Source organism: Bos grunniens, chromosome 21, assembly GCF_055505025.1.
Source record: "Bos grunniens cultivar Pamir isolate PY7600 chromosome 21, Bosgru_T2T1.0, whole genome shotgun sequence".
In the NCBI taxonomy this organism is placed as follows: Eukaryota; Metazoa; Chordata; class Mammalia; order Artiodactyla; family Bovidae; genus Bos; species Bos grunniens.
The window spans coordinates 23,908,533-23,920,810 of record NC_141185.1 but is presented as its reverse complement, the minus strand read 5'-3'; the positions used below and the strand labels follow the sequence as shown (position 1 = coordinate 23,920,810).

The 12,278-nt window shown below is 39.8% G+C and overlaps 1 long non-coding RNA gene across 6 annotated transcripts in view; it reads right to left on the bottom strand.

The window, feature by feature from the left end:
- Window positions 1-1,292: 1,292 nt before the first annotated feature.
- LOC147349237 (uncharacterized) overlaps window positions 1,293-12,278 on the bottom strand; it is a 47,115-nt gene continuing 36,129 nt past the window's right edge. For 4 of the 6 annotated variants that reach the window (XR_015150328.1, XR_015150331.1, XR_015150330.1 and 1 more), the window contains 3 exons: window positions 10,677-10,801; window positions 9,417-9,555; window positions 1,293-3,164 (listed from right to left, as the gene is read on the bottom strand). This is a non-coding gene — a long non-coding RNA (uncharacterized LOC147349237). The remainder of the gene's footprint in view (window positions 3,165-9,416; window positions 9,556-10,676; window positions 10,802-12,278) is intronic. The other 2 variants (XR_015150332.1, XR_015150333.1) reach the window with 2 other exon arrangements.

Genomic DNA, 12,278 nt, shown 5'->3' with positions numbered 1-12,278 from the left:
CTTCATAATAGCATTTGGCAGAGGAATTTTTGGCATCACTCAATGGTCTGAGTAAAAAGTCGTGTGTGGTTAGGTCTTAGGTAAAATAAAAATTAGGAGAGACTGTTCTTTCCTTTAGCTAAAAAATAATCCCAAAACATAATTTTAAAGACCAAAAAAAGTTATTGAGCTAGAAAAGGTGCCTAGGAAAATAATAAAATTCTTGAAACTTAAGATATTATATAGAATACTTAGAATATGCAAATAAAATGAGTGAAGGATGGAAATAAGAAGAAAGGACTTAGAAGCGTGAAAGAGAACATATAAGAGACCTGCTGAAGTAGTTAAATCTGGTCAGAGAACTCAGGAAAGTGGTCAGTGGGTGAAAGAAACTCTTCTTTGTTTGAACAGCTAGCCTTTAAATGATTATATATTATCTTAAAAATTTCTAGAATAACTTGACACATTGTTCAAGTATTCTTGTAGTGTTTGCTTTATTATTATGTTTATTCACGATGAGCTTACTTCAAATCAATTTTTGCAAGTTGTTGGATTACAAATGATAAGTGAAAAAAATAAATACATAAAACCCCAAAAGAAAGCAGTTGGAGTGGGGTGGGCTAAGGGGGATTAAAACAAAACATTTCACTGCTCTGACTTTTACTCATTCCTTTTTTAATATTCTACGTCCTAAACCTCTTAGAATCTCTCTGCAGATTTCATAATTTCAGTTTTACCAAACTCATCCACCTTGTAATTATGAATATATGGACATAATTAACTGAATCACTTTGAGAGAAGAAAAAAAATACCCTATTTAAGGCTAATTAGATGAATCATGAATGTCTGGAAGAATGCATTTCAATAAGGTGAAAAACTTTGGATAAAAATTTAATGAAGTTTCCAATTGCATTTGACCACAGAGAATATTGATAAACATTCATTCCATGCAGATTATTAAATTGTATTGATTTAGAAACTCAAAGTATCAACACCACCATTGCCTCCAGAGGGGACCTGATTGCACTTACATGTCACATTCATAAAAAACATGGTGCACTAATTGGGAGTCTCCCGCCATCTGCACACTTGCTTCCAAGCGCACATGAAATGATCAATGGGAAAGCAGGGTCAGTCCAGGCAGACTGTGAGTGAAATTAAAATAATAAAATGTCTAAACATTTAACTGCAAATAGGAAATCTTTATACCCACCCACACCCTATTCTGTAGCATAAAGCTAAGGCACAATTATTCATATACCTCAAGTAATTTGCAGGCTCCATACAAAATCTCATTTAAAATAAGAAATTGCTATTTCTGCACATTTATTCTACCAAATGCCAGCTAATTGCTGCAATGGCCATTATAAAGAATAATTTTCGCTTAGTGAAAAAAAAAAAAGGAATGAAGAGAACATTTTCTGGTTTTGTTCCACTGCGAAGGCTCTATTCAGTGAATGCTGAATGCACAGCGTTTCACTGCTACATTTATTATGCTAAGAGGTCAAGTATTACACAGCATCTTGTATTACGCTTTGCATGCTAAGTATTTCACTTCACAAATTGACCCTCCGGTGTACTTACTACATAATGCTTTAAAAACCCAGCTAAAACGCAGGACAATTAGCAATACTTTCACTCCCAGTGAACAATGGGAACACCAATGTAGGTGATTGCATTTACAGTGTAGCTTTCTTCACAAAACATTTTTGACACATTAAGGTACTTCGGAATTGTGCAGTACCAGTCCTCTCTTGTGAATGGCTTTCCAGCATTTGCAGAGAGAAACAGTTACTGTATGTTAGCGCTTAATTGAAAAGAATTCAGCCACGGCCTATGAAGCACCAATTAGGGTGATAGTATATCATAAAAAGCTGTAATATCCATTTTCAGACTTGTGCATCAGCCAATACAAAGTAGGACACAATTAAAAAGGTATACAGTTTAAACTCTTGAAACTGTTAAATTTAATTAGGAGTTCAGTATGGGGAAAAAAAAAAAGTGGGGGTGGGGTAGAGAGAAAAGGAAGTTCTCCGCAGAGCTGGAAGGCCCACAGGCACTGGCCGCCCAGGAGGACCGCAGAAGATGGTCCTTCCTGTTTAAAACACCTTTAGTTAATACAAGGTATTTGCTTTGCCCTGGTGACTATTTCTTCAGGTCAGATGAATATTCATGCTCGTCGTTGGGAAGTGCTGCTTTCCAGTAATTCTGGTATCTGCTGGTGCCTGCAAGGGAGAGAAGGCAGAACCTGCTCTGGCCAGGGAAATGGGAACACGGTATAGATGGGTCTCTTGCCCACACAGATCAAACACAATTAAAAGGGAGTTAAATGCATTGCTTTTCACAAAGAAATTCACAGATAATTGTGAAATAAAATGGACATGGCCAGATTGGTATAAGTGTCTTTGCAGGCTTGGCTCCGAATGTAATGTTTAAATATAGGAACCTGCATGAAATCCCACGTTGAGGTGACAGCCGGCAGGTAATTATCAGTAAAACAACATTATCAAAGTTCTTGTGCATAGCGTGTTTGATGGACTGGAGTGCTTCTCCTTACAAATCCCACTAATATCCATTTCAATCTGTTTTAATATGTTCACAAGTTGGGGCTTATTTTGAATTCCACTGGGTAAATGAGGACAGCACACTTTGAATTTGCATACTATACACATTTCTTTCATTTATAGAGGGTTTCCTGGGTATTATTTTTTTAAAGGAAACTGCTAACATCCAGGATCCAAAAACATTCCTTCCCTATAACTAGATTGAAAATATAAAGTAGCTTGTTTATTCATTGTATTTATTCCATTTGAAGGTATATAACAAGTCTAAGAAAAATGGTCTTTATTATGTTCAAAGAAGAAAAAAGTGATTTTAATGATTTATCAGTGATCATGCAATTTTCTAAGGTTTCAAAGTGTTAAAGGTTAATTTATTATTCTTCAAGTCTGTGTTTGAAAACTGCTGGTGAAAAAGTCCTCATCTCTGATTTGGGAAGGTTTCTCTTCAATCCACAGGTCATTCCAGTGGATCCACAGGTCATTCCAGGCCTTTTTAAAGTTCCACCTCTATCCTGTCCAACAAATAAGCAGACCTGAAGTGACATTTTATTGATGAGACAAGTTTGGGATGATCTAAAACCAGATATTCCGTGTTCCCTTCTTTCTCAATCAACTCTTCATGACCTTTAAAAAAAATGAGCAAACAGAAAAGAGGTGTCCATTAAAAATCCAAGGATGCTCCCCCTCTCAAACCCACTCTGAGTCCCAGATAATTCAGAAGACACAGTCACTACTTTGGAGCAATATCTGATATTCACTTTTGTTTCTAATGCTTTGAATTAAATTAAGACATTAATAAAATAGTGATAGCATTGTGGAAGTCTTCAGTAGGGTTACATTAAATTGTACACACTGGTTTTGTTTTATTGGTTGTACATATAAAGAGAGATATTTTTACTAGGAGATTCTGCCTTTGAAAGCTGGGTCAGTCAGCAGATTCTAACGTAGTACTGGTATGAAGATGTCTTCTCCTTTAGTGAAAGTGAAACCAACACATTTGATGAATGTGATTAACATGTGAGGAATTTTAAGGGATATGATAATGCTTGAGCAACTACCGAGGAATTAAATACTGAACAGTCTAAATTCTAGACCTCTCTGCTGCTGCTGCTGCTGCTGCTAAGTCGCTTCAGTCGTGTCCGACTCTGTGAGACCCCATAGACGGCAGCCCACCAGGCTCCCCCGTCCCTGGGATTCTCCAGGCAAGAACACTGGAGTGGGTTGCCATTTCCTTCTCCAATGCATGCAGGAATGCTAAGTTGCTTCAGTTGTGTCTGACTCTGTGCGACCCTATGGACAGCAGCCCACCAGACTCCTCTGTCCACAGGATTCTCTAGGCAAGAATACTGGAGTGGGTTGCCATTTCCTTCTCCCTAGACCTCTCTATCCAACCCAATTTCTGTGTTAGATTCCCCCTTCCAAAATGAACAAGATGGGAGGTTCAGTTCATCGGTTTTAATGACAGTTCAGTAGCTTGTTGTATTAAGATTCTTCTGAGATGACAGGAGATTTTACAAATGTTTTCCTGAGTTCATTTTCTGAATAATGGTATTTCCGAAATTCTCACCCTCTGAGGGGGCTGATAGAATTAAGTATCATATGTGGTCTGAAACTGATTTGACGATGAAAATTGCTATTGAGATACTGAAAAAAAAATTGTTTTTAATGGAAGAGAAATGTCTCTTCCTCCACTAATCAGTTCTATCAAAAAGATAGAAAATGGTTAGGTGCCTGTACCTCACTTTCCTTTCATTGTAGTGTTTTATCTTCTTTATACCCAGAGCTCATTCTACCCTACTACTCAAGAAATCATCAAATGTTCATTCACTATAAGTGCCCATCTATACTATAAAAGTAGTAGAAGAAATAGAAGTATACCAGTTGACTTGGGGACATCTTCTGGAAGCATTGCCCAGTGAGAGGAGTATATAATATGATTCTATTTTTCAAAAAGAAAAAAAGAAAGGCCCCCAGAAGCCCATTCATGGGAATGTATATATATATATTCATATTACTGTGTCCCTATATATACTTACACAGGATTACATGATCGTAGATTAAAAATATGCAAAGATGTAAGCTAGTTTGATAGCAAGGGTTGTGTCACAGGTAAGGGTAGCAGGAAAAGAGATGAGAAGGAAGGAGGTATGAAAAGGAAAAAGAAAAAATAGTCTGCACAAAATCCCAACATTTGTGCTGTAATCCCATTCATTCATTAATATGAAATTTACATATAATGTATGCATGCATGCTAAATCACTTCAGTCATGTCCAACTCTTTTGCCAGGCTCCTTTGCCCATGGAGAGCTTCCCCGCTAGCTCAAATGGTAAAGATTCTGCCTGCAAAGTGGGAGAACCTGGGTTTGACTCCTGGGTTGGGAAGATCCCCTGGAAAAAGGCATGGCAACCCACTCCAGTATTCTTGCCTGGGTTGCAAAGAGTCAGACATGACTGAGCAACTAACACTTCACTTTTGTCCATGGGATTCTCCAGGCAAGAATACTGGAATGGGCTGCTCCAGGGGATCTTCCCAACCCAGGGATCAAATGTATATGTACATATAATTTCTAATTATAATAAAAATACAAATTTGATGGTATAAGAACAAATGAAACATTCCAAACTAATGGCACTGACTATGATTTAGGCTTTTAGATTGAGGGAAGTCAATCAGAAAAGTTCTCACCTAGCTCAGTCTCCAAAGCTCATTACAGTTGCTGTTAGCTAATCATTGTTTATTAACGGCTCATTTTTATTTAAGGGCTCTTTTTTTTTTTCTTTTTGGCTGTGTCAGGTCTCAGTTGTATCAAGCAGGATCTCCCGAGTTGTGGTGTGCAGGTTTAGTAGTTGTGGCACATGGGCTTAGTTGCTCTGTGGCATGTGGGATCTTAGTTCCCCAACCAGGGATCAAACCCTCACCCGCCCGCCCTGTGTTGCAAGGCAGATTCTTAACCACTGGACCACCAGGGAAGTCTGTTCATAATTTTAATAATGATGGTTTCACTTGCATTTTCTTCTAACTGATAAGCCAAGGCAAAAATTTGTAGCAGAAATTGATAGACATCTGGACTGGATCTTCCATAGGAACAAAACCACTTGTTTTGCAGCAAAGTAGACTCAGCGATGGAGAAGGCAATGGCACCCCACTCCAGCACTCTTGCCTGGAAAATCCCATGGACGGAGGAGCCTGGTGGGCTGCAGTCCATGGGGTTGCTAGGAGTCGGACACGACTGAGAGACTTCACTTTCATTTTTCACTTTCATGCATTGGAGAAGGAAATGGCAACCCACTCCAGTGTTCTTGCCTGGAGAATCCCAGGGACGGGGGAGCTTGGTGGGCTGCCGTCTATGGGGTCACACACAGTTGGACACGACTGGAGCGACTTAGCAGCAGCAGCAGACTCAGCGAAGCTGGGAACCTGGTTGTGGCCTAGAAATTTTAATACAACTGTTTTTCTTTAATTGTGGACTTTGTTACTCCTGCAAACCATTTTCAGCTTCTGGTCAACCATATTGCAAGCAGAGATGCCCTAAAACAATTATTTTAAAAAATTGTTTAAAAGCAATTTTCAAAAACTGGAAGCTCTCATTCTTAATGCAGGTATCTGATGTCTCTCAAGGTTGCCCAACATTTCAAAGGAGTGAAGATGCCAGTAAAGAAACTCATAGATTTCTGGTTTCCATCACTTGGCCCTGATTATTTGCCTAGGCTTCTACAACCAAACTGGTAAGACAGAGAATATGTGACAGACTAATGCCCACTCCTCAGTGACTTGAGGCCAGTCACTTTCTCTCCCTCCAGCCTAGTGTCTCATGTGTTCACTAACATATGACCTCAGAGAAGCCTGTTCTTTTACTTAATAGATTATAATAACTTGTAGTTATATTCTTACAGGTTTATTTATTTAATCAATGGTCTTCTCCACTAAGATATAATCTCTACATAGATAGGGACATTATATTAGTACCCCAACACCCAGCATAGTAGCTGACACATTTGGTTAAAAACTCAGATTTAATTGGTGAGTGAATATATGAGAAAAGTGATCTTAAAGTATCCCCTTGACTTTTATAGTTTATGATCCTCTAAATGCATGAAACTGATTTTTTAAACTGGACCATAATTCCATCATTCTCCCCAAACATCATCTAGTAGATTAAGTGCCTAAGTGAGCTTGGTTCTTTTGTGCACAGTTGCTTTGCAAAACAAAAAACAAAACAAACCAAAAAACCTAGACCTATTCATAGTAGTCCCATATCTCTGTAGGGGGTCAGAAAGATACCATTTCTGCCAACTTTTGTTGTATCCTAGCAGAACTACAATTAGTGCAAGATAGATACTTGTTGTATGTCCAAAAAAATGTTCCACCTTCTCTTGCTATTTTGTTTCTGGATCTTAAAATCCTAATAGTAATCAAAGCATTCCTAGAAGGAAAGAATTCATAGAGGGAAGAAGACTTAGAATTATCTAGTTCAGTGATTTGCAAGCTATATTTTAGAAGTGGAACCCTATTTTATGAAAAATTGTTTGCATAAACTCAATATTTCTATGTGTTAAGGGAAGGGAGAGAAAAGGAAAGACAGAGAAGGAGGGAAGAAGAGAGGAAGGAAGGAAAAAAGAAAGAAACGCTCTGTCCTGGTTGCTGCGAGAAAGGGAACTCCTGAGCCCTGCCCCTCAAACTGCTTCCACCTCCACCTTGGGCTTCTGTTCCACCACCCTCTCTGCCCTCTCTACTTGCCCTGCTGGTCCATGGTGTCCCTTAAGGTACCATTAAGACGAGTCATTACAAATAGCTTGAAAGCTACTAGTTGGAACAAATACCTCCTTTTTTTAAATTTATTTTTAATCGGAGGATAATTGGTTTACAATCTTGTGCTGGTTTCTCCTTGTTAGGTAAACCACCATAATTTAATTTTACTCATATAATTTTATTTCAATGAAATTTTCAAAAATGAAAAATTTTCACATCTCACAGGCACTGCTTTCCTTTTACAAAAATATAAAATTTGTTTTCAAATAAAAACATTGACCCTTAAAATCACAAGTCTAAATTTTACTCATGTTCATTATGAAGATACAGAGAGAATTAAAAGAAGGTATCATTTAATACTGTGAAATGAAACAAAGATCTCCTTATCCAAATAAAGTGGATGTAGATATGGTTACTTAACAAAGCAAAAGCTACATCTACCAAAGCACAGACATGAAGTTATTGATCCGGACTTGGCACAATGACAAACTACTCTCAAATCTTCCTCTTCCCAATTAAGGTGTCTCTCTTGAACTGATTGAAAGCTGTTTGATAAGTATACTTTTTTCAAGATGGTGTGCTCGGTTGGGGGTCTTTTTATTAAACTGAAATTCCATCATTAGCTTTGACTAGTACCAGCTGCTGTATAAATTCTGTGTTCATGTAGACCTCCACTGGTATTCCAAATATTGCAGGTGAATCTCTGACTCCAAAATCCTCAATCATGCAGTATGAATAATTAACAACTGATAAATGCAGAATGGAAAGAGCTCTCATTAGAAGACACTGTGCTATGTCGCTTCAGTCCTGTCTGACTCTGCAGCGCTATGGGCTATAGCCTGCCAGGCTCCTCTGTCCATGGGATTCTCCAGGAAAGAATACTGGAGTGGGTTGCCATGTCCTCTTCCAGGAGAAGACACTGTAGTAGGGTCTTAATCCCATCTCAGCTCCTCAGAACATTGAACTAAATAGGACTTTAGTTGTGGGCAGGGGAGGGGGGTGGAAAAGGCATTTCTAAATCTCTCTACTTCCTAATTCTGCCCTATACCTGACCAGAAGTGGAAACATTAGGACACAAAGTGAAAGGTTTTCGTTTTGCAGCAAATTTAAAGACAGAATCCAAGATTTAGCACAGTCCAACTAATGTTTATGTGAGCATGCTAATTCCTGACCAATTCCAAAGAATTTACGGCTCATACCAGCCATAATTGTTTACCCTTCTAAATAGTTTACAGTTTGCCATTATTTTAACATGAAAGCGAAACTTTCCCATTGATGAATCTAATAATATATTTATGAGATAAATGGTAATAATGTAGGACAGAAGAATTTTAGGAAAGTTCTTTGCAATGATGAAATTATAAAAAACATCTACTTTATATATGAGGTGTGCCTAGTGAGACTTTTCCTAAATATAGTTGGCATGTTCAGGAGGTAAGTTTTAAGTCATGAAAAACTTGAACCTGTGAAATAAAGAAATATATTAAAATGAACCATGCCATGATAGTACAGTGTTAGACAGCAGACTATTCTGGAGCTCAATTTCTGAGCCTCAGTTTCCTCATCAGTAAAATGGGAATAATATCAGTATCAGTCTTATGGGGCTTCCCTGGTGGCTCAGACAGTAAAGAATCAGCCTGCAATGCTGGAGAATTGGGTTCAATCCCTTTGTTGGGAAGATCCTCTGGAGAAGGGAATGGCAACCCACTCCAGTGTTCTTGCCTGGAGAATCCCATGAACAGAGGAGTCTGGTGGGCTACAGTCCATGGGGTTGCAAAGAGTCAGACATGACTGAGTGACTAGGCACACACACACACACACACAGGCTCGTGAGGTTACTTCAAGCACTGAGAGAGTACCTGTGTGGTAGTTAGCATAGCACAGTGTATTCATGATTATGTAATTCATGCACAGGAATATAACTAAAAAAACAAAGTTTAAAAAAGTTTAAATCTAATATGGATGGACAAACAAAAAAATGTTAAGTACCAATCCATAATTTGTGTTTTACTAGCTGATCATTCTGAGATAGTAAACTGTAAAATAAATTGCATTAGTATTATTCACCAAACACCTGCCACAACTTATAGCTCCCCCTCAGTGGAGGAGTATTTGATGATAATTACCTCTTATTAGTCAGTGGTAAGGATGACTGCATACCCAGATAATCAGAAAACTCCTTTTCAGACCATAGGTTCATATTAACATGAAGCCAATATAGAGGAGAAAAAAGTTCTTTCTAATTTACTTCTACTATACTCGTAGCTGAAACACAGTAAAAACAGATATAGATTAGACTCAGGAAGAGCAGGAAGACTAGGTAAAAGGGTTCACTGTTCCACGGGAAGAGAATCTGCCCAAAAATGAAGCCAGTGCCTTTCTTTCAGTGAATAGTCTTATTAGCAACACCTCGGCTTCTGATGACCGCCTTATCTGTGACGGGTCACTGGAAGCAGTAGGCAAGCACCATCTCTGGACTTGGCACAGACAGTGAGACAGGGAGGGGTCTTGCTTTTCCCTCTCCCTGGGCCTGTTCTGGGTAGATGGAGTATTAGCTTTCATGCCTGTGATAATATGCTAATATGTTCATCCACATGTGTCATCAGATCCCTTCAGGAGTAAGTTATAGCCTGTCTCCTGTCATGGCCAAGAATGGAAGGGCCAAAACCATTAAATGAATAATAGTAAGCACTCACTCGAAGAAGGCAATGGCACCCCACTCCAGTACTCTTGCCTGGAAAATCCCATGGATGGAGGAGCCTGGTAGGCTGCAGTCCATGGGGTCGCTGAGGGTTGGACACGACTGAGTGACTTCACTTTCACTTTTCACTTTCATGCAATGGAGAAAGAAATGGCAACCCACTCCAGTGTTCTTGCCTGGAGAATCCCAGGGACAGCGGAGCCTGGTGGGCTACTGTCTATGGGGTTGCACAGAGTCGGACACGACTGAAGTGACTTAGCAGTAGCAAGCATTCACTGGAGCTTCCCAGGGGCGCTAGAGGTAAAGATCCACCTGCCAATGCAGGAAGTGCCCTGGGTTTGGGAGATCCCCTGGAGGAGGAAATGGCAACCTACTCTAGTATTCCTGCCAGCAGAATCCCATGGACAGAGAAACCTGGCAGGCTTCAGTTCATGGCAGGCTTCTCTGTCCATGGGATCAAAAGAGTCGGACAGGACTGAATGTCTGAGCACCATCGCTTCAAACACTCACTAAATGTTTTTTGTTACTATCAGTGTTATCTTTCTCTCTGGCAGGAATGAGGCAGACCAGCAAGGATTTGTTCCTAGAACCAAGAATGGGCTCTCTCATGTCAAGGAGGCGGACCATCATAGGATACCTGCAGTGGAGGGTGGTAAGTGAAGGTCTGGTCCCATGAACACAGTACCTGCGGTGATGATGACAGACAGGCAGCAGATGGTGTCTGGGAGGGCGGATAGCCACAGTCAGGGCCTGTGCTTTCCAAACACAACTCCAGGGAGACAGGAGATCCGGTAGTGCCACTCATCACCCCTGATGATAAAGGGCAGGATTAGTCTGAGACCTGAGGCTGGGAGATGGGAAAGTGACATGGGAAAGGTGGGTCAAGAGGGAAACGGGGGAAGAAGTTAAAGGACCAAGAAGGGGATTACAGTGCATTTCTGAGGGCAGCCACTTGGTATTATGAACTGGAAGAGAGGCGGAAGTAGGTTATAATAGAGACTTTTAGAAGGCATGAGCAGGCTACACGTTTGGTCCAGGTGAACACTGGGTGTCCCAGCTGGTCCCCACTGATCTCTTCTCCCTTCAGTTTATGTAATAAATGTTAATTCGGTCCTGATCCTTTAAATGCGATTGCCCTAAACTCATTGGAGTCCATGCATGTTGTAGTTTTAACAGTTTTGGTAAATCTTAAGCATGCATGCCTGCATTGGTATTTCTCTCTTAGACCATAAACTTTTAGAATATAGGGATCAAATCTATAATTCTCTGAATGGTGACTATGTGAAAGCCTTTGACTGTGTGGGTCACAACAAACTGTGGAAAATTCCTAAAGAGATGGGAATACCGGACCACCTTAGTCTGTCTGCTGAGAAACCTGTATGTGGGTCAAAAAGCAACAGTTAGAACCAGCCATGGAACAATTTGGACTGGTTCCAAATTGGGAAAGGAGTACATCAAGGCTGTATATTGTCTCCCTGTTTATTTAACTCACTTGCAGAGTACATCATGCACAATGCCAGACTGGGTCAATCACAAGCTGGAATCAAGATTGCTGAGAGAAATATCAACAACTTCAGATATGGAAGTGATACCACTCTAATGGCAGAAAGTGAAGTGGAACTAAAGAGCCTCTTGATAAGAGTGAAAGAGAAGAGTGAGAAAGCTGGTTTGAAACGCAACACTAAAAAAAAAACTAAGATCATGGCCTCTGGTCCCATCACTTCATGGCAAATAGAAAGGGAAAAAGTGGAAGCAGTGACAGGTTTTCTTTTCCTGGGCTCCAAAATCACTGTGGATCATGACTGCAGTCATGAAATTAAAAGATGCTTGTTCCTTAGAAGGAAAACGATGACAAACCTAGACAGTGTATTCAAAAGCAGAAACATCATTTTGCCAACAAAGGTCCATCTAGTCAAAGCTATGGTTTTTCCAGTAGTCACGTACAGATGTGAGCTGGACCATAAAGAAGGCTGAGTGCCAAAGAATTGATGCTTTCAAACTATGATTCTAGAGAAGACTCTTGAGAGTCCCTTGGACAGCAAAGAGATTAAATCAATCAATCCTAAAGGAAATCAACCTTGAATATTCATTGGAAGGACTGATACTGAAGCTGAAGCTCAATACTTTGACTACCTGTTGAGAAGAGCCGACTCATTGGAAAAGACCCTGATGCTAGGAAAGTTTGAAGGCAGAAGGAGAAGAGGGTGGCAGAAGATGAGATGATTAGATAGCGTCACTGAATCAATGGACATGAATTGGAGAAAACTCTGGGAGATAGTGAAGAACC